Source organism: Dermacentor andersoni, chromosome 1, assembly GCF_023375885.2.
Source record: "Dermacentor andersoni chromosome 1, qqDerAnde1_hic_scaffold, whole genome shotgun sequence".
NCBI lineage: Eukaryota > Metazoa > Arthropoda > Arachnida > Ixodida > Ixodidae > Dermacentor > Dermacentor andersoni.
The window spans coordinates 351,666,527-351,688,861 of record NC_092814.1 but is presented as its reverse complement, the minus strand read 5'-3'; the positions used below and the strand labels follow the sequence as shown (position 1 = coordinate 351,688,861).

Sequence of the window (22,335 nt, the reverse complement as noted above, 5' to 3'; positions counted from 1 at the left end):
CGCTTCCTGTCGTAGTAAGTTTCGCGCACGTTATCTACACACATATACCCCAACTGACACGCGAACTTACGCCCACTCTACCACCAACGTATCAAGAATAAATGAATGGGCGCACACTTGAACACATGCGCACTATGTAGGCTCAATTAATCGCGGAATACACCGACTGCGCATAAATGGTCGATGCTGAATGTTTCGTGCCGGTTCAAAGGAGTAAGCAAGTCACTCGCGATAATACTTCTTTGTTACAACGCATTACAATGTACCAAACACCCAAGCTTCAAGTCTTGTGCGCAGCAAGAACAAATCAATCAGAACTGAATTCACCCGCGAGCGATTAGGCAGAAAATAATCAGATTCTGAACGCACCGAGGAACTTTCCTGGGGAGAAACGTGACAATTGACGCTGCTTCAAAATGTTAGCCAAATAAAGAACGAAAAACAAAACACGCTGATCCTTATTGATTTCATAAGCTTCGATAGTTTAGATAGCTTGAAATACATATTTAGCCCCGCTTCTAGAACGAGCACCATATACGTATACGCTGCTCGCACCGTTTGGACAAAGCTTAATCAGCTCCGAAAGCGCTTTTATATGTTTTCAGAAGCTGTGGCCGAAGCTTCGTGTCGTCCACCCAGTCCCCGTTTACGATATCTCCCGAAACAGATGTTTGCTAAGCCACACCAGTGTTATACACATCCATTGTAAACACTGAGGCAACGGAGGCCGCTGAAGCTATAGCAGTGAACGCGTCACCACGTGATCAAACATGGCAGTGCCCACAGGGTCGCCGGGAAAAGGATCAATACGGCTCGATAAACGTTCTACCGGCTGTATCGTAGCCCCGATGCTCCAAGTAAGAGTAAAACTGTACTTTAAATATTCAGTCCAAGATTACGAAGCGGAATCTCCAAAAGTCGTCTTCACTGAGAAGAAGCCGCTGGTAGGTTAGCAATACAACTTATGCAAATCCAACGTGCATTTGGGGAATCCATGTGAAGCTCAGGTTTTGTGAAGCGGTTAATGAAATGCCTTAATTTTGCGCACTTCATTCCCGCATCTTTTGTAGTAAAGAAAACAGGCCCGCGCCCAGGCGCTCTCGCGCACCCGTGACAACTCTTATATTGGCTTGTATTTCGTGGTTTATTTTATTTATTTGAAATCTACCGCCCGCGTCTTGGCCAATCCCTCGTTGTTGGAAATCGTCATCAGCAGCAGCGGGCGGCGATCATCTCAAAGAGTTAGTTGCCATCGGTACGATGCGTACCGCTCGCTTCTCGGCCAAATCCACGTTATATGCCATTGTATACGGAAATCACCATAATAATCAACACGCGGCGATCATCTGAGTGAACTATTTGGCGTTGGTACAATAGAAGTCTACATGCGATGGTGGCCTAATTAGTACGAGCATGTCATATGTCTTCGGAATTTTTGAAAGGCAAAAAACGAATTGAGAAAAATGTTGAAGTAACTATTGGTAAGCTTTGCCGTCGCATACTTATTTTAAATTTTTATTTATACAGGGCTGGTCTGGCACCCTCACTGATTTGTCATGTGTGTAGGGAAGATGAAACCATACAACGTTTCTTAATTTCTTGTCGACGATCTATTAGCATAACGAAACGAACCCTAGAAACACCACTCCGCCTTCTTGGATTAGACTTAACTGTTCAAAATGTACTTTCTTTGGATGCCTCTACACTTGGGCATAGCGACGGGAAGGTTAGCGCTGCCATCCAAGATTTTGTTTTAGGATCAATGAAATTTAAACTCTGAATAAGCATTCTTTAGCCTGCTTTTCTTTCACCAAAATTGAATTGTTTTTACTTTATGGTCATGGTAGAATTTTCAGTTTCATAAAAATCGTGCACGCGCTACTAGCTCTATCTTTCGATTATAGCTTACCTATTATAAAATCTTGATTTATTTTACACTTTACTATAACCTACCCGATCTTGGTCAATCCCCCAGAGTGGGTATACGTGCCAGTAGATCACAACGATCTACATCTACATTTACATCCTGTCCCCTACTTTGTTGCGGTACTGGCTCGGGGTATAGACTCCTCCTGGAGACTGTCTCGAGCCAGTCATCCGCGGCCCGGCCCTCCACACCACAGTTGTCTTGGTGAGAGCTCCACCGTCTACTTGACTGCCTCGCCCGCCGTCAGAAACCGGTGAACTCATTTCCCTTGGCGATACTGCATGGTTCCGCTCGCGATGTGCTGTGCCACCGCTTTGTTTGTTTGTTAGTTTTTAGATATGTGTGGTAATTGCTTCTTGATCTTAATATTTCAATAAGTGTTTATATTAACATTTTTTTTCATCCTTGGTATATTAAACCCAGAAAGCACAAGTTGGCTACTGGCTAACTTGAGACATCTTGAGCAGGCTAGAAGCAGCTAGCGCTGTGTCAAGCTGTGCTTAGACATCAAGATGGCTAGCACCTGATGTCTCTTAAGCTACACGCACTAGCAATTGTTAAGACCTTTAGTTAGAAAAAATATGTGAAAAATATTTCGAAGCCATGGCTAGCACTTGATGTCTCCATGCCATACGCATAATACTGTGATACTGTGTGCCATAATACTGTGAAGACGATTGCTAAGAAAACATGTCGAAATTTCCAAGGAATTGCCAGGGAGGATCCAGTGCAGCCTCAACGAATTGCAGGGGGGGGGGGGGGGGGGGGGCTTGCCAGAACATAGAGTGAAGAGAGGGGGAGGGGTCGAAACAATAAATTTTGTAAGCGCGGAAGTTGCCGGCATGCTTCAGTAAATGTTAGGGTATAGCTGCGTCGATAGGGCATATGAAACCCATTGTAGCGTATTCAGGACCTTACCCGCCGCAGTGGCTTAGTGGCAAAGGCGTGGAGCAGCTAAGCACGTGATCGCGGGATTGAATCTCGGCCGCATTTCGATGGAGGACAAGTGCAATAACGCCCGTGTACCGTGCATTCAGCGCACGTTAAAGAATCCCCAGATGACCCAAATTAACTACGGCGTGCCTCAGATCAATATTTTGGCACGTAAAACTCCAGAATATAATTTTGTTTTTATCATCACCTATACGTACTCCCCCCATGGAGCGCGCGGAAATCGATTCTTCATAGATTTCCTACGCACGATTTGAAGCGAGCACGTCGGCCGGTTCAAATCTGGCGCTAGATTGATGCGTGCTGCTACTTGCAGCCGGCAAAGGGGACACGCAATTCAAAATGTACATAAAAAGCAAGTAAAAAATAAAATTTATGCTGTGCATTAAAGTTGTTTCATAGTGAAATTATGCCTGTACAAGAAAAGATTAAATAGCACTATTCAAGCGCAGCGACGGTGGCGCAGGTGGCACCACATGTAACGATGCCTCTTAGCGCGTTTCTTGGCCGATTTTGAGACTCGGCAGCGGTAACAGCAGGTTGTTTGTGCTGTTCGTTTGCTTAAATTTCTGAGTTTTCGAGTGTAGAACTTCGTATAGTTTTTTTTTTCAAGAACGGCAGTAACAACACCGCTTCATTTCGGTTTGGAAAACGATTTTATTATATGATTGAAGGGTTTCTACTTTGCTGGAAATCGTGTTGCACGATTTGGACGGCACGAACGTGAGTTAACGTTTCGGAATGTTGCGTTCATGCAGTTATTGAAGGAGCGTTTCAGATTGCAAGTTTTTGTAGGTTTGTGAGCCGCGTTTCTTCTTTTGCCTGTTTGCAACGTTATATGGTACTGGCTTTGAAGCTACGATGGGAGCTATGTAATGCCATGTCCTGATGTTAAACATATGCGATACTGTTGAAAAATTCGTCACTATGCACAGTATTAAACCATGATCGCGTAGATAACATGCGCAGGCTGCAACTACAGACGTAAAATAAGTGAAACCACAATAATTTCGCGTGGACGGCGCCTCAACACCGTTCGTTGACCTTGCAAATCGGCGGAAAAAAACTAGTAATGGCCCCACATTTAGCTCATGAAAGTGTTCCCACTCCAATATTATGCATGAAGGCAATGCAAATAATACCAACGACAGGCAGCGAACAAGTGCGGTACCCGAAGGTAACGGCCGCCAACAGCTGAGACCTCTTGTACAATGATGCCAGTAAAGAGCAGCAGTTTATGATGCTGTTTCAAGGGAAGCCACACGGCATTAAAACATAATCCTCAACAGCTCGTAACCATACATATACCGGCCGTGGTTGCTCAGTGGCTATGGTGTTGGCCTGCTGAGCACGAGGTCGCGGGATCGAATCCCGGCCACGGCAGCCGCATTTCGATGGAGGCGAAAATACCCTTGTACTTAAATTTAGGTGCACGTTAAAGAAACCCAGGTGGTCAAAATCTCCGAAGTCCTCCACTACCTCAATCAGAAAGTGGTTTTGGCACGTAAAACCCCATAATTTTTAAGCATACATATGCAACATTTCATAATGATTGAACCTTTAAAGTGGTTGAACAATCTGATGTGCACCGCTATCTCGAGCGCAAAAAATTATGACCTTTGCACGTTAGCTAACTGAAATAGAATTTCAAGGTCAAGAAAGGTAATGCTGTGCGGCTCTTTTCAGTGTTCCTGTGTGAAACGTGAGAAGTTCTATACACAAATCATGGCTAACTTTAAATTACTTTTGCATGTATTGTTTTAGTTGTATAGATATAATTTTTTAAAATTTGTTTAAGCAAGAAAGACATTTAGCCGTCAGTTGCCCTTCATTATAGTTTTATTGAGTGGTTTCTGCACTGCACTAACCAATGTGACTCTCAAGACAGCTGTGTAACTTGCAGGGTTGTCACAGAGTAATGTGAAGTATGCATCTTTTTCCATTTTTGTTCAGAGCATCTTAATGTTTTCTTTGTTATGTATTATTACTTTTAGAGCATCTGTCTTCACATGGAGGTCACATTTGAAATTCTGCATGAGCGATCACTGTCCAGATGACATTCTGTGCCGATGGTAGAGAGACATCCGGTGTCTTTTCTCACTGCCAGAGGAAAACCTTGGATTAAGTGATTCGTAACTGTCGTTGAATGTGACGAAGTAATGTAGAGTTAGTATGGCTGGAAAGAGAGAGCAATGGCCATATATTTGAGACACCAAACAAGGCTAACATAAACATTGCATTTTGTTTGTTGAATAGTGAGCTGTCACATTTGCACTCTTTCCTTGAAATAAGGCAGCGCAGCTTAAGGCTGTTAATAGCCAATGTGCTATTATTTTGCTATTTTAATTTAAGTAGTTTGTGCTACATGCATTTGCTGATCAATTACAGCTTTAAGTCTCTTAATAGCCAATGTGCTATTATTTTGCTATTTTAATTTAAGTAGTTGTTCATGCTACCTGCATTTGCTGATCAGTTACAGCTTAAGTCTGTTAATAGCCAATGTGCTATTATTTTGCTATTTTAATTTAAGTATTAGTTCTTGCTACCTGCATTTGCTGATCAATGTCTGAATTTCAGAGGCTGCTAGGGACGACCCAGCGTGAGCTAATATGCTGTTGCACTATCAAAACAATGGCATACTGGCTGACAGGACCGCTGCTTGAGCATCATCTGCGACTCAAAGGTAAATGTGATGCATTTTATAACTTACGTAGAGTATAGTTACGTAGAATCCTTACTGTGTTTTCTGACGATGAGCGAACCGAGAACAAGATGAAAGTAGGAGCCAACGTTTTGAAAAGTGGACTTGGCTTCTTCAAGGCGACATATGCTTTCCCCCTGTTTTTACTGTGTTTTCTGACATATATGAAAGTGAGCTATACTTGCATTTGTTGGTGTAAAATCTTTTAGCTTTTTAATTTAGTATAAATATAAGTCTGAACTCTAGCTTGCCAAATTGCAATGTTTAAATGCTGCCAGCATCAGGAAAAGGAGTTTTGTGTTGTGCTATTTGTCAGTAAGCAATATGGCCTTTCCCTTTTGAAGTTTACCATATTCAATGTGAATTTACATCAAAACAATGATGATGAGGTTGTTTGTCGTCGTTTGTACTGGCGAGAGGGTACTTAGTTTTCTTTAGGAGTATATCACCAAATTTCTGTCTCGTTTTTATGCCCTTAATGGATAGCTGTCTTATTATGCTATGGAGCTTCATTCCTTGTTTGTTAATCATCATCATCATCATCATCATCATCAGCCTGGTTACGCCCACTGCAGGGCAAAGGCCTCTCCCATACTTCTCCAACTACCCCGGTCATGTACTAATTGTGGCCATGTTCTCCCTGCAAACTTCTTAATGCCATCCGCCCACCTAACTTTCTGCCGCCCCCTACTACGCTTCCCTTCCCTTGGAATCCAGTCCGTAACCCTTAATGACCATCGGTTATCTTCCCTCCTCATTACATGTCCTGCCCATGCCCATTTCTTTTTCTTGATTTCAACTAAGATGTCATTAACCCGCGTTTGTTCCCTCACCCAATCTGCTCTTTTCATATCCCTTAACGTTACCCCCATCATTCTTCTTTTCATAGCTCGTTCCGTCGTCCTCAATTTAAGCAGAACCCTTTTCGTCAGCCTCCAGGTTTCTGCCCCATACGTGAGTACTGGTAGGACACAGCTGTTATACATTTTTCTCTTGAGGGATAGTGGCAACCTGCTGTTCATGATCTGAGAATGCCTGCCAAACGCACCCCAGCGCATTATTATTCTTCTGATTATTTCCGTCTCATGATCCGGATCCGCCGTCACTGCCTGCCCTAAGTAGATGTATTTCCTTACCACTTCCGGTGTCTCGCTACCTATTGTAAATTGCTGTTCTCTTCCAAGACTGTTAAACATTACTTTAGTTTCCTGCAGATTAATTTTCAGACCCACCCTTCTGCTTTGCCTCTCCAGGTCAGTGAGCATGCATTGCAATTGGTCTCCCGAGTTACTAAGCAAGGCAATATCATCAGCGAATCTCAAGTTGCTAAGGTATTCTCCATCAACTTTTATCCCCAATTCTTCCCACTCCAAGTCTCTGAATACCTCCTGTAAACACGCTGTGAATAGCATTAGAGAGATCGTATCTACTGTCTGACGCCTTTCTTTATTGGGATTTTGTTGCTTTCTTTATGGAGGACTACGGTGGCTGTGGAGCCGCTATAAATATCTTTCAGTATCTTTACATATGGCTCATCTACACCCTGATTCCGTAATGCATCCATGACTGCTGAGGTTTCGACTGAATCCAATGCTTTTTCGTAATCAATGAAAGCTATATATAAGGGTTGGTTATATTCCGCACATTTCTCTATCACCTTATTGATAGTGTGAATATGGTCTATTGTTGAGTAGCCTTTACGGAATCTTGCCTGGTCCTTTGGTTGACAGAAGTCTAAGGTGTTGCTGATTCTATTTGCGATTACCTTAGTAAATACTTTGTAGGCAACGGACAGTAAGCTGATCGGTCTATAATTTTTCAAGTCTTGGCGTCCCCTTTCTTATGGACTAGGATTATATTAGTGTTCTTCCAAGATTCCGGCATGCTCGAGGTTATGAGGCATTGTGTATATAGGGTGGCCAGTCTTTCTAGAACAATGTTCCTACCATCCTTCAACAAATCTGCTGTTACCTGATCCTCCCCATCTGCCTTCCCCCTTTGCATAGCTCCTAAGGCGTTCTTTACTTCTTCCGGCATTACTTGTGGGATTTCATATTCCTTTAGACTATTCTCTCTTACATTATCGTCGTGGGTGCTACTGGTACTGTATAAATCTCTATAGAACTCCTCAGCCACTTGAACTATCCCATCCATATTAGTAACGATATTGCCGGCTTTGTCTCTTAACGCATGCATCTGATTTGTGCCTATTCCTAGTTTCTTCTTCACTGCTTTTAGGCTTCCTCCGTTCCTGAGAGCATGTTCAATTCTAGCCATATTATAGTTCCTTATGTCAGCTGTTTTACGCTTGTTGATTAACTTCGAAAGTTCTGCCAGTTCTATTCTAGCTGTAAGGTTAGAGGCTTTCATACATTGGCGTTTCTTGATGAGATCTTTCGTCTCCTGCGATAGCTTACTGGTATCCTGTCTAACGGAGTTACCACCGACTTCTATTGCACACTCCTTAATGATGCCCATAAGATTGTCGATCATTGCTTCAACACTAAAGTCCTCTTCCGGAGTTAAAGCCAAATACCTGTTCTGTAGCTTGATCCGGAATTCCTCTAGTTTTCCTCTTACCGCTAACTCATTGATTGGCTTCTGATGTACCAGTTTCTTCCGTTCTCTCCTCAAGTCTAGGCTAATTCGAGTTCTTACCATCCTATGGTCACTGCAGCCCACCTTGCCGAGCACGTCCACATCTTGTATGATGCCAGGGTTAGCTCAGAGTATGAAGTCTATTTCATTTCTAGTCTTGCCATTTGGGCTCCTCCACGTCCACTTTCGGCTAATGTTAATAATAACTACCTTTTAGTGTGACAGTTCAAAACATGCGCCAAGTGTAGTGTGGCTTCAGACGTGAAACAGAAGTCTGTTCATGTCATCAAAACTTGAATCTGGTGGTCTTGTGGTACCAGACACAACTGACGCATACATGCACACTATAACCATGCTGCGAAAACGCGTATTGTCCAACACTTGACAGGATAACAGGGGAGAGAGTCCTTGGAAATTTGATGGCTTTTAGTGACAGTCATTATATCACTGTGAACTACTGCATTGAGCCAACTGGCTCGTGACACCACATGAATCCCAACTATGGTTTCAGTGATGTGAATAGTCTCCTGCTTCACGTCTAAAATAGTGCTGCTGTTAGCAGCAGGCGCTATGGTTGTAAGTTTGCTGTGGTCAATATTTCGTAGGTGGAATATGAGGTCTGACTCAAAACTGCGTGCAGTATGTGTTAAAAAATTTCATTTCAGAAGCAGAAGGTACCAGTAAGAGCATAAGAGGATTTGTGGTTGATAATAATGAATTGTTCTCGGAACGTCCAGATCTATCCTAGTGGGCTTTGTTGTTAAGAGTAGGAGAGTAGGATACATATTTCAGCATAACTAAATGGATGCTGTCCACCTTAGAAAGGGCACAATACAACTTGAAATAACTGTGTATGTAACTATCTAGGTAGAGACAACCTTTCCTAGTTTTTCAAGAGAATGCAAATGTAAAAGTGTAATTTGTGGATCATATATATATACCTACACACACCAGGTTATATGTATAAATCCTCAGATTTATATTTTATGGACATCTTTCTCATTTTGTACACATATTAGCTACAAAGTCAGTGTACAGTCCGAGCAAGTCCTGCTGAGTGGAATTTTGATGAGTCTGAGTCAGAGTGAGCCCTTTGGTCTGAACCCTTTCTTAGTTACTAATCATGGCAACCTATATTCTTTAGCTTGGAGCTGACATGCGGGACTGTGTCGATAGTAATATATTTCTTGACATACAAGCCTAGATATTTTACTGATGTGCTATCAGTTATTTTCCATGACAGTTACAAAATGTCTTCCTCTAAAAAGAAACACAGAAAAAAAAACTAGAAAAAAAAGGAAGGAATGTCTGACTGCCTGTGATCTCGTCTCCAAGGCCCCTTGATCATCTTGTAAAAAAAACCCATCTCATCCATAACAACTTTAGTGGACGGTGCTGGGTAATTGCTCTGGACAACCTTCTTCAACGCCCTCTCCGAGAAAGCCAGTGCTTGGTTGGACTACTGCCTGAAGACAGGTACATGAACGAACTGCAAGCAGCTGGCGGCACTCATGACGCAAGCCTGCAAGATGACAGTGAGCACCCTAGGCAAGTCATCTGCTGAATCCCTCAGAAAGAACCATGCATCTTTTGCAGCAAAGCTGATGAGGGCATTGACGACTGGCTGAAGTATTATCAAAGGGTAAGCGGTCACAATGGCTGGAACTCAGCGCGACTTGCTAACGTCGTTTTCTTTTTCACCAGAACCACACTTCTCTGTTTCGATAATAATGAGAGCACAATGACAACATGTGAAAGGTTCGTTGAGGAAATCAAAAGCTGCTTTGTGGACTCACTTGCAAAAAGAAAGAAGGCTGAGCATACGCTTTCATGCATAGCATAGTTGCCTGGGGAAATATGCACAACTTAATTGTAGAGGTACTGAAGCTGTGCAGAATTGTGAACTCGGGCATGTCGGATGAAGACAAGGTTGGACATCTGCTGAAGGGCATCGCTTAAGATATCTACAGTCTTCTTATATCAAAGGAAGACTTGCGTACTGTGTCTGATTTAAGACGTTAGTGCCATGCTTTTGAGGCGCTGAAGACACGACGAGTATTACCGAAGTTTGGTAGACTTGCGTGGCCATGGTTGCAAGCGTGGACATCTCCACATCCCACGACATTGCCTTGTTAGTACGTAAACTCATTAAAGAGAAATTGGTGCACATTGAAGCACAAGGTGGAGAAAGAGACGCAGGGCGGGAGTGCCACCAGTGCACACATTACACTGTCCTGAACAGCCGGTACTTTGCCACTTGCAAACTAACAGTGAAAGTTGGCCCTTGCATGATGAATGCGTCCACTTCAACACGGCGGAGTTCCGGCATCCTTCGCGTATCTTCGAACGCCATCAGGCCACACCACCCCAACGCCTTCTTCCTGATACAGCCAGCCTCAGACCCCGTGTTATGACTACCCTGTGTACCGCGAGCCACCTATTTGTTTTAGCTGTGGAACCCATGGACTTATCGCCAGGTATTGTCGCCAACGGCAGCAGCAAGTTTCAGCCATCCCCGATTACCAATCTGATTACCATCCCTGATTACCAATGGTAGACTGCTGCGCCTCTTCGACAACATCCACGTGAATGTGTATCCTGGCTTGAGTCCTCAGCTTCCGACTAGTCTTACTCCACCTCTGACCAGCTATCGCGGCTCGCCATCACCTCGCCTTCGCTCCCTTTCACCACCATCCCAGCTGGGAAACTAGCTGGTGCGACCGATGAAGATGAGGTCACAAGACGGTCGCATAGTCCTCTGCCTGTCGCCATGCTCAGAAATAGAGGGTGTGTCTGTGTTAATTGTTTAAATACTGATGCCTTAGTGGATACCGATGCTACAGTTTCAGTAATGAGTGCTTTGTTTAAAAGTCGTCTTGGACACAAAGTTATGTTCGTGTGGGACCAAAAGAATACTTTTTGTGGAGTTGGAGGCGAACCCCTGTGGCCCGTTTGTGTTTGCTTTGCTATAGTGAGTGTTGGTAGACAAGATTTTCCAACTGAATTTGTTGTTTTGGAACACACCACTCACATCATCATCCATGGGATTTACTTTCTTGGTGGATGTGGTGCAATGTTAGATTGTCGGGCGGGTGAAATGTCTCTTTGAAGTCACGTGATGACACACCAGCAGTATCTGACGGGGACAAGCAGGCAGTATTTTCTGCGTTCCATGACGTCCTTTTACTGGCTCAGGCTGCGACATTTGTTCCGGTGACTTCGACGGATTGACCTCTTCATCGCTGTCATGATTTGAGCTGTACTCCCCTACCATGTTGAGGCAAAATATACTGCTTCCTGGATCCATTATAGAATGTGTAGATGGTCGTTTTCACGTGTGGACAGTGAACACGTCTTTGGAGCAAGTTTTATTGCTGACAGGGCTCAAGGTGGCCACCTTTGATTCAGAAGCGACTGTCAGTATTCATGCTGTTCACGCTTCTACCAACGCGAGGGCAGCAAATCGCAACTACTCCATAGAATTCTACCGCATGACAAGCAAGTCGTTATCCTTTTCGGAGTTGAAAGAATTGCAAAATGTGCTCGTCTGCTACCGTACTTATTTAAATCTCGGCTGGCCTCGATTCTAAGCCGTCCCCCGAATGCCCGAAGCCAGAAAAAATAAAAAAACTTACCTCGAATGTAAGCCAAACAAAAAGGCGAGGACAGTGTTCACAAAATGGAAACAGTATTTATTTAATATGAGCATGCCGAGCTCACTGTACATACTCATTGCTGCTAGCCTCGTACGTTTGCGGACGCATGCCCACTCATGCACAGACAGTGTGGCACGGCTCGTACGCGTCGAAATGCAGCGCGATCTTGGTGAACAGCTCCTCTCTGTTATGACGTGCGTCCTTATCGCTATCATCTCCTCGTTGCGGCACACGCAAAAGTTGTCTCCCATTGCCCGCTACAACGACTGATATTTTTCTCATCGATGCTGAAGTCCCACCTGGCTTGAATGTTCGACAATACCTCTGCGGTTAGCACAACTTTTCATTTGTGGCAGCCTGTTTGGTGCTATTATGATAATGCCACACCACATGCCGATACATAGCCATCATACTGATGTGACACAGGTCAAAATGGCAATGTCGCTCGTGTACTTCGGTTGGCTACTGGCCAGGCTAGTATCGGCTGCAATACTGACTTTTCTAGGTGACGCTGGCTATGTACCATATTTATCAATTTCAATTGCAAACTGGCACGTTTTTTAGAATTCTTGAATCTAAGCCGGCCCTAGAATTTGGTATATGATTTTTTGAAAAAAAAAAAACTATCAGCGTAGATTCGAATAAATATGGTACGTGCCAGTACATATTCGATTTCGTCCAAGACGAGCATCAATTTCGCTTCCCGAGTCATGAACGCAACAACGCGTAAACACAGGTCAAGCGGTGCCTATTCGCCAGAAGCTGCACCGCGTGTCTCCTGCAGAACAAAAAGTAATCGACGAGCAAGTTTAATGTCATGCCTTTCGATTTATGCAATTCGTCAGCAACCTTTGAAAGGTTTATGGGCACAGTGCTAAGCACATTGAAATGGGAGATCTGCATATGCTACCTTGATGACTGTCAGGAGTGACAAGCGCCAACAAAGAAGGAAGACGAGGAAGAAGGAGTGAAGCGAGCGCGTGGAGCCGCCATCTTGGAGAAGGGGGCGCGCGCAGGGAAGGACGTGGTGGCCAGGGCGCAGCGTTCCAGGAGAAGACGGCCGGAGAACGCCTCTCTGGGTCCTGCTCCAGTTCCTCGGCGACACATCGACGTCCCGCCCGAGTACCAGGCTCGGCGAGCAGATGCCCGACGTCCCTGGAACTACCGCTGGCCCGGACCTACCTGCCAGGACACGTCAGCGTTTGTGCCGCTGAACGTAGACGCGCGGAGGCTGGCTACAGCCAGTCACCGTCACGTCCGGAGAACTACGCTGGGCCGGCGCGCACCGGGAGCGCCAGCCGGCACGAGCCGCGCTCTGCCGGAGCGCGACAGCCCCTCAGCGACCGTGCCTTCGTCACGTCGGCCGGGGCATCGGGGACGCCGGACACTAACAACGACTGACGACGACCAGATCGCATCGACGGACCACAGACCGGGGGACGCCGATACCCGCGTCGAACAGAACCGGTACTGTAAGCGCCACTACTACAGCGAATAGACGATCGCCGCACAGACGTTTGTAAACGCGGTAGTGTGAGCGGAAAGCTGAGCAAAGGTGGACGCATTCCGTGTGTGATAAGTGTTGAATCTTACCGTGTGTTCCTGTTACTAAAATAGCCTAGTGAATGAATGTTACGTGTGTATTGCATCTTGCGTTCGTGTGTTCCTTCCGCCCGCTGAAGCAAGCGTACCAGGCGTTAACTTATGCGTGACAACATTTGGCGAGCCTGCCAGGATCCCTTTAACTTTGTCACGTGCCTCGGTGTGTCTTGAGCAGCGGAATGGACCTTGAACGTTTGATGACGGCAGGGAGTGCCGCGGGCATGTCGACTGAGGCCATAATAGCACTGTATCACGAGGAACAGAAGCGATTAAGAGAAGAACGCGCAGAGGCACGAGAGGCTGCGAAGGAAGATGAGGAGAGAGCGAAGGCAGCTGAGGAGAGAGCGAAGGCAGCTGAGGAGAGAGCCAAGGCCGCTGAGGAGAGAGCGAAGGATGCGGACGAGCGTGCGTATAGGAATTTGATTTTGGAAAAAGAGCTTACAGAAAAGAAATTGCAGCTGCGCATGAGTAACAGTGGATAAGAGGCAGGAAATAGCTCAGACGTGCTACCTCAGAGAATAGTGACAGTGTGTCCCCAAAAGCTTATCGCCCCTTTTGACGAAAGGCGAGATGACCTAGATGCCTACATGCAGCGTTTCGAGCGAATAGCAACTGGACAAGGCTGGCCGAAGAGTGACTGGGCGACGGGATTGAGTATGTGTCTCGTGGGGGAAGCATTGGCCGTGTACAGCCGGATGTCAGCGACTGACACACTAGATTACAACAAGGTAAAGAAGGCTCTCCTACAACGCTTCAGACTAACGGCTGAAGGTTTCCGGGATAAATTCCGAAGCTCCAAGCCACACGATAACGAGACAGGCCAGCAATTCGCCGCTCGAATCTCCAACTACTTTGATCGTTGGTTGGAGATGGCTAACATAGAGAAGACATTCGAAGACTTGAGGGACAACATGATTGCAGAACAGTTCCTAGCATCATGTCATCAGGGCGTGGCAATATTCCTGAAAGAGCGCAACTTGAGGACGGTGGTGGAACTATCTGAACACGCCGACCGCTATTTAGAAGCCCAAGGCCAAAAGAATTTGGGAAAGGGGAAGGAAGATAAAAAGACACCAGATGAGAGAGAACAGACTCGAAGCACAATCAAATGTTTTATGTGTGACAGGATAGGGCATCGGGCTGTGAATTGCCCCTTGGGTCGTACTCGCAGTTCGACGTTGAAGTGCGAGGGGTGCGGACGGCATGGACATACAATGCGAACCTGCCGAGCTAAGGCAGAAAATAAGACTGCCTGCATTGTTGCGAGCGAAAATCCCATTGGTGTTGACAGTACGCGAATAGAACAGGAGGAGGCCAGCGACAAGGCAAGTGCTGTCACAACGGCTCCGAGGTCAGAAGACCGGGAAACCTCGATGCCAGTAGTAGTGGGAATGCTGCAGGGACGAAAAGTATCGGTACTAAGAGATACTGGGTCCAACATTGTTCTGGTAAGGCAATCCATGGTGTCGGACAGAGATATCACTGGTACAGAAACACCAGTTCGATTGGCGGATGGTACAGTACGGCGAATGCCTATGGCTCGTGTGTTGCTTTTGACGCCTTATTATTGCGGTTGGATTGAAGCCCGGTGCGTCAAAGAACCGCTTTACGACGTCATTCTTGGGAATGTGCCAGGAGTCAGAAGAGTGGATGATCCAGATCCCCTCTGGAGTTTTCCCAATATCCAAATTACAAGTAGGACGGAGCATGAATCCAGCGAAGCCGGTGGCAGAGACAACGAAAGAAGTTCGGATCCGTATACCAGAGAAGCTAGCATATTGTCAGTAGAGAAAAGCAGAAGGAAGCAGGATAGGAAAGATGTCTGTATAAAGAATACTTCAGGCGCCGCCATCGATATAACCGCGACGGAAATGAAGAAAAGGCAAGAAGCAGACAGTACGCTGCGACATTATTTTGAAATGTTAGGGAAATGGATTCAGAATAAGAAGAGCCGGGTCGTACATAAGTTTGAGAAGGTTGGAGAATTACTTTACCGAATAGCCAGAACTCACGGTGGAAGAGAAACACGACAGCTAGTAGTGCCAGTGAGTTTACGAAGAGCAGTCCTCGAGTTGGCGCACGACACTATAATGGCTGGCCATCAAGGAGTAAGAAAGACGACCAACCGAATATCAGAAGAATTCTTTTGGCCGTGCATGCAAAGTGACATTAAACGGTTTGTGCGATCTTGTGACATATGCCAGAGAACCACACCAAAAGGATTGGTACCAAAGGTACCTCTAGGGACTACGCCTATTATTGAGCAACCGTCTCAAAAGGACACACGAATGGTCATCACAGAGTTGGTTGCGGAAAGTCCACACCAAGCAGACATCCCAACGACAGAAATGATCCCTCAGAAGGTGAAGATGACAAGCATGGTGTCTAAATTGAGCGTATGTGAGAAAAGACGGGCTCAAGAATTGAAGAGCAATAGACGTGTCATCGCTGTGTCCGACAACATTGACAAGCCCTCGGCATGCAAGTCTGGGTCCCGCACCAACCCCTGGTGTCATCCAAATCATTCTGCCCGAGGTCATGTCTCGATGAGGCGCCGGCGTCGAGATCCAGCGCCAGGGAAGAGCTTCCTGTCTGGCTGTATTCAGGTCAGACAAGAACCGGTAGGCTGGAGTTTGCAGACCACGTGAGTGAACGTGCCACGAAGGACATCACTGACTTTGCTGGATATGTTCGTTTTTGTTAATAACACTAAAGAGGTATACAATCATACTCGGGAGCTTGCTGCGCATGCATATAGTGTTTAGAGCTTCTGAGGAGTCTTCCTCAAACACTTGCGGAATACAACGCCTTGTAAATGCTGCTGTCGTTGACATTGACGTATTGTTAAGACTCGGCAGAAACTTACGTGCCTACGTGATGTGCGCGTGGGTGCAGTGAAGTGCGGTAAAGTGTAGTGATGTGTGAATGAAGAAACGACGAAGTGAAGTTATATGTGGTGTAGTGCAGTGAAGTGCGGTGAAGTGCAGTGATGGGTGAACGAAGCGGCGAATGAAGTTATATGTGGTGTGACGAAGTGAAGTGCAGTGTCCGTGTAAATCCAAGAGGTGACGAGCAGTGAGGGAAGTTTTCGCGGAGCGAATACTCGGAAAACAGGGGGGCCATTGTCAGGAGTGACAAACGCCAACAAAGAAGGAAGACGAGGAAGAAGGAGTGAAGCGAGCGCGTGGAGCCGCCATCTTGGAGAAGGGGGCGCGCGCAGGGAAGGACGTGGTGGCCAGGGCGCAGCGTTCCAGGAGAAGACGGCCGGAGATCGCCTCTCTGGGTCCTGCCCCAGTTCCTCGGCGACACATCGACGTCCCGCCCGAGTACCAGGCTCGGCGAGCAGATGCCCGACGTCCCTGGAACTACCGCTGGCCCGGACCTACCTGCCAGGACACGTCAGCGTTTGTGCCGCTGAACGTAGACGTGCGGAGGCTGGCTACAGCCAGTCACCGTCACGTCCGGAGAACTACGCTGGGCCGGCGCGCACCGGGAGCGCCAGCCGGCACGAGCCGCGCTCTGCCGGAGCGCGACAGCCCCTCAGCGACCGTGCCTTCGTCACGTCGGCCGGGGCATCGGGGACGCCGGACACTAACAACGACTGACGACGACCAGATCGCATCGACGGACCACAGACCGGGGGACGCCGATACCCGCGTCGAACAGAACCGGTACTGTAAGCGCCACTACTACAGCGAATAGACGATTGCCGCACAGACGTTTGTAAACGCGGTAGTGTGAGCGGAAAGCTGAGCAAGGGTGGACGCATTCCGTGTGTGATAAGTGTTGAATCTTACCGTGTGTTCCTGTTACTAAAATAGCCTAGTGAATGAATGTTACGTGTGTATTGCATCTTGCGTTCGTGTGTTCCTTCCGCCCGCTGAAGCAAGCGTACCAGGCGTTAACTTATGCGTGACAATGACGTAATCATTTTTGGGAAAACACTCGAGAAGCACAATCAGCGACTTGGCATCATGCTGGACCGCATACAGAACACTGGACTGGTTTTAAATTCAAAGTGTCACTTGGTGAACGTCAGGCTCGGTATTCTCGTCGACAAAGATGGTATACAACCTGACCCTGAAAAGATTGCTGCAGTGCGCAATTTTAGCTCCTTAGAAGTCTCCTTGGCCTGTGTTCGTATTTCCGCTGGTTTATTAATAATTTTGCCCAACTTACTCACCCACTCACGTGCCTCCTTCACAAAGACAATCTGTACGTATGGACTACTGAGTGCGAGGACACATTCCGTCAGCTGAAGTACTTCCTAACTTCTGGGCCAGTCTTGCGCCATTTCAATCCAGAGGCCATGGCTTAGCTACACACTAATACTAGCGGTGTGGGCGTTGGCGCCATCTTCGTTCAACTTCATCATAGGCGCCAGCACGTCATTGTGTACGCAAGTTGGACACTGACGATAGTGGAGTGAATTTACACTGTCACTGAATTGGAATGCCTCGCAGTAGTCTTCGCCATCCAGAAGTTTCGACCATATCTATATGGTCGCCCTTTCAAGGTGGTGACGGATCATCATTCCCTTTGCTGGCTTGTTGGACTGTGGGATCCTTCTGGATGGCTGGCACGTTGGGCATTGTTAAGCTTTCAAGAGTGCAGCTTTTCTGTCGGCTACAAGAGCAGTCGGTGTCATACCGATGCCAACTGCTTGTTTCCTCTCCCGTCGCCACACTCCTATGCAAACAACGACGACTTCGACGACTACCTTGCCATCATTACCGAGTTTGTCGACATCAGTACCTTTAAATGTGAACCATGTTGCGATCCCACACTGGTACCCCTATCGGAGGCCACCCGCACATCAGGTCAGGCCACGCCGTTTACACTCTGTGACGGCCTGCTTTACAAAAAGAACTACTCTGCTGACAGCGCTTCGTTGCTCCTCGTCGTTCCCGAACGCCTGCGTACTGAGATTCTTCGCGCCATGCATGATGACATCGTAACGGGTCACCTCAGCTTTGTTTGCACGTTTCATCAATTACGCTAGCGTTTTTACTGGCTGAAGCTATAGAAGAGCACAAGACAATACATTGGCAGTTGTCCAGTTTGCCAATGTCATAAGAAGCCGGCGACGCCTCCTGCAGGCTTTTTGCAACCAGTGAAACCACCTATTTTACCATTTAAAAAAGTTGGTATAACTTGCTGGACCCCTTTCCCAAGAGCTCTACCAGCTGTTGCTGGATTATTGTGTGCATCGGCTACTTGACTCGCTATACTGAGACTGTGGCCGTTACCTCTGCTACTGCCACCGATGTGTCACACTTTGTGCTTCAGTCTGTCATCCTACGCCATGGCGCTCCACGTGTTGCTATAAGTGATCGTGGACAGCAATTCACCGCCGATGAGGTTGAAGATCTGCACCTTTAAGGTTCTACTTATCGCCATTCAACGCCATGCTACGAACAAACAAATGGCCTCACCAAACGCACAAATCGTACGCGCACCAACATGCTGTCACTGTACGTCTCAGCTGATCACAAGAATTGGGATGACATACTGCTCTTATCATGTACGCATACAATACAGCCAACCACGAAGTAACCGGCTACATGCCTTTCTATCTGTTGTATACTCACAGTCCCCAAACGTTCTTGGACAAAGTTTTGCCATTCACACTGAACAAGGACACATGCATCGTGTAGACATTGTTTCATGCTGAAGAAGCGTGTCAGCCTGCTTGCCTAAGAACACACTCTTCACAACAAGTTTCAACCCAGGCACACTATGGTGCCCGGCAATGCCTGTCACTTTCGATCCAGATGTTCACATTTTACTGTAGACTCTTCATGCGGAAGAAACGCCTGTATCGCAAGTTTATCTGAACGTATAGTGGTCCATTCGTGACACCCAACCAATTAAATGACATCAGCTGTGTCATAGCAAAACTGACCTCCAATAATTGCTGTTCGCGGAAGACACAAGTGGTTCGTGTCACCCGCCTGAAGCACTACCATCATAGGGTTCCGGAAACCAGCACTACCAATCATGTGGTATCCTAACTCGCTCGGCGAGCTTCGTCTGCACCAGAGGAAGATGTTATGCTACACGGCAGAGTTGACAAAAAGAAGGAATGCCTGACTCCCTGAAGTCTTGTCTCTACGCCCCCTCGATCATCTTGTAAATAAACCCATCTCATTCGTTACAATATCTTTAAGCCAGTCTGAGTGAGGGGCACTCATTTTGCCAACCAACGACTAGGAGAGCTGTCTACGGTTTACTGCAGCTTTTGCATGGTGAGCTGACGCACAACTATGCGACACCAGTCCCAGGTGCATTTTGGTCGACCATGATGTGCCTAAAATTAACCTCTTCTGTGCCTTGCACGAGCAGGTTCATCCATGTTTCTGGTAAACACGACCAAAAATGTGCTCAGGTCATCCGCATTGGGCCAGTTTTGTTTAGATTTCAGGTGTAATACCATAGCACGGAAGGGATCGACAGTGCTTACTTGGCTGCAAGAACCATAAGTTCAGTCATTGCTGCTTGTAGCCATTTGTACAACATCCAAGCATTTGTATCTACCATTGGGAAATCTCAACCATTTTTTATTCCTGATGCCTGCTGCCATCACAGAATCTCAGCTGTTACTATGTTTTCTCATCTTCCTAAGCAGAGGTACAGGGTCGTCCACTCTTAGGGTGAACATGGCTCAGCGTGGCAGTGCTCCGCGGAGCGCCAGTGCGTCCGGCACAGCCGCGCATTGCCGAAGCGGTGCTGTCCATTGTCGCATATGTGTCGCGGGATGTCGAATTCTTATTTAGAGGAATCATTGATCAATCCTTTCATGACATTGATAAGGTGATGTAAAGTAGGTAAACAAGCTGAGAAGCTTGTTAACTTAAACAAAGGAAAGACCCAGCCTTAGCCAGCAGCTACAGGCCAATAGCGCTAAAAAGCTGTCTGTGCAAGGTTCTTGAAAAAAAATGGTAAACCGATGTTAATCTGCTTCCTAGAATGTAACAACAAGCTAGTCCCCCTTCAATGTGATGTCAGCGAGGTAAGGTCAACAATAGACCACCTTGTCCGCATTGAGGCAAACATCAGAGATGCATTTATTCATAAGCAGCTTTTACTTTCAGTATTTCTAGACCCAGAGAAAGCGTACGACACGACATGGCGATTTGGCATCCTCCGCGATCTTTCTGCGATGGCCGTCCGTGGGAACATGTTAAACAAATTTGCAAGCTATCTGTCTAACTGCATTTCTCACATAAAAGCAGGCAATGCTTTATCTAAACCATTCACCCAAGAAACTGGTGTTCTGCAAGGGGGCGTGCTTAGTTGCACACTGTTTATTGTAAAAATGAACAGCCTGCATACAGTCGTTCCATGCGCAATGTTTTATTCCGTGTATGTCGATGATGTGCAAGTCAGTTTCAAATCATGCAATATTGCTATCTGCAAACGACAAGTGCAGCTTGGAATAAACAAATTGTCTAAATGGACGGATGAGAATGGCTTCAAAATAAACACCCAAAAAAGTACCTGCATACTTTTCTCAAGTAAGGTAGCACCATTGCCTAGTATTACGATCAAGGGAGATCAACTCTTTCTTTCTTTATTGTTTGTTTCACGGATTCTCTCCGTGTAGGGGGCAGAGGTAAAGGCAAGATGCCTGACAGAGCCTCTGCGCCCCTACAGTTCAAGGCAGCATGACATATCATTCACATACATATTTGTCGAACCTATCTTTAACACACAGCACACAGCAACGAAAAATTCAATTATTCAGAACACATGTCTCCAAAGCATTACTTTTGCTTCAACGGGATAGATTTCGAAAAAGCAGAAGATACATATGCAATAAGTATTATATAACAATAAAATTGGCTTACACCAGAAGTCAACAAAGAAAAAAAACCATAGAATCACTTGCTCGAAAATAAATAGCACATACAGTAAGTAGATCAGTACATTGAAACATTTCAGAAAAAAAAAAACGAAGGTTTAGACTGATACACAATGTAAATGCCGAAACAATGGCAAACATGATTTAGAAGCGCTGAGAAAAATCTAACATAACTGAGGTTACATGTGTTATCAGGGATGAGCACATGTTACTCAAAATGAAAATGCAATGTCACTGCACACTAATAGGTTTTTACAGTCATTTTTGAAGCTGTGGAAGGATTGTGTGTATTGTACGTTAAAGTGATCACTGTTTAATGTATTAATCATTTGATAATTCAATGTTTGCTTTCCGTAATTTCTTGTGGCGGGCTTTACATAGTGTGGTTTACGTATTGGGTATGAGGTGCAACTGTCGACAGGTATTGTGTGCAGCCTATATTTATATATCCACTGGAGTAGTTTGAAATAATAAACTTGATCTGCTTTAAGCATGCTATATTTAATGAAGAGTGGTTTTGTTCGGAGTCCTCGTTTGTCACCCACATAGTTTTCGCACATTAGAGAGTTTTAGAATAGGGGCCCCAAACGTTTTGGGGCCCCAAAGAAATAGCGTCGAAGCCACTGCGCATGCGCGAGACGCAAACTGCGTTTGGGTTTTGCGTTGGGAACGCTATTTCACCGATTTAGCGGGAGCTCAAATAGCGTTCCCAAAAGCTTTGCGTCAACAAACATGGCGGCACCCATCGAAGCGACGGCTCTAACCTAGCACCAAACTGGTTTCGATTCGCGGTAATGCGTGAAGTTCGCAAGCTAGGAGAAGTGACTGCAGTTATCGCTTTCTCTCAACTAGCGTGTGTTATGAAGATTGATTCATTAGACGCCGCTGATTCCGAATTCGAGTGTGGATTTTATGGCTCGTAGGCCTAACACGGCTAAGCTTGGCTGGTGAAGGCACGTAAAGTTGGTTTTGTTGTTCCAAACTAAGCACAACTAATTGTTTGCTGCTTGAAGAATAACCTCTAAATTGTAATTAA

General features: G+C 46.0%; 1 long non-coding RNA gene across 5 annotated transcripts in view; it reads left to right on the top strand.

The window, feature by feature from the left end:
- Positions 1 to 3,379: 3,379 nt before the first annotated feature.
- Positions 3,380 to 22,335, top strand: part of LOC129381316 (uncharacterized) — a 40,184-nt gene continuing 21,228 nt past the window's right edge. For all 5 annotated transcript variants that reach the window (XR_008609519.2, XR_008609517.2, XR_008609520.2 and 2 more), the window contains exons 1-2: positions 3,380 to 3,601; positions 5,456 to 5,561. This is a non-coding gene — a long non-coding RNA (uncharacterized lncRNA). The remainder of the gene's footprint in view (positions 3,602 to 5,455; positions 5,562 to 22,335) is intronic.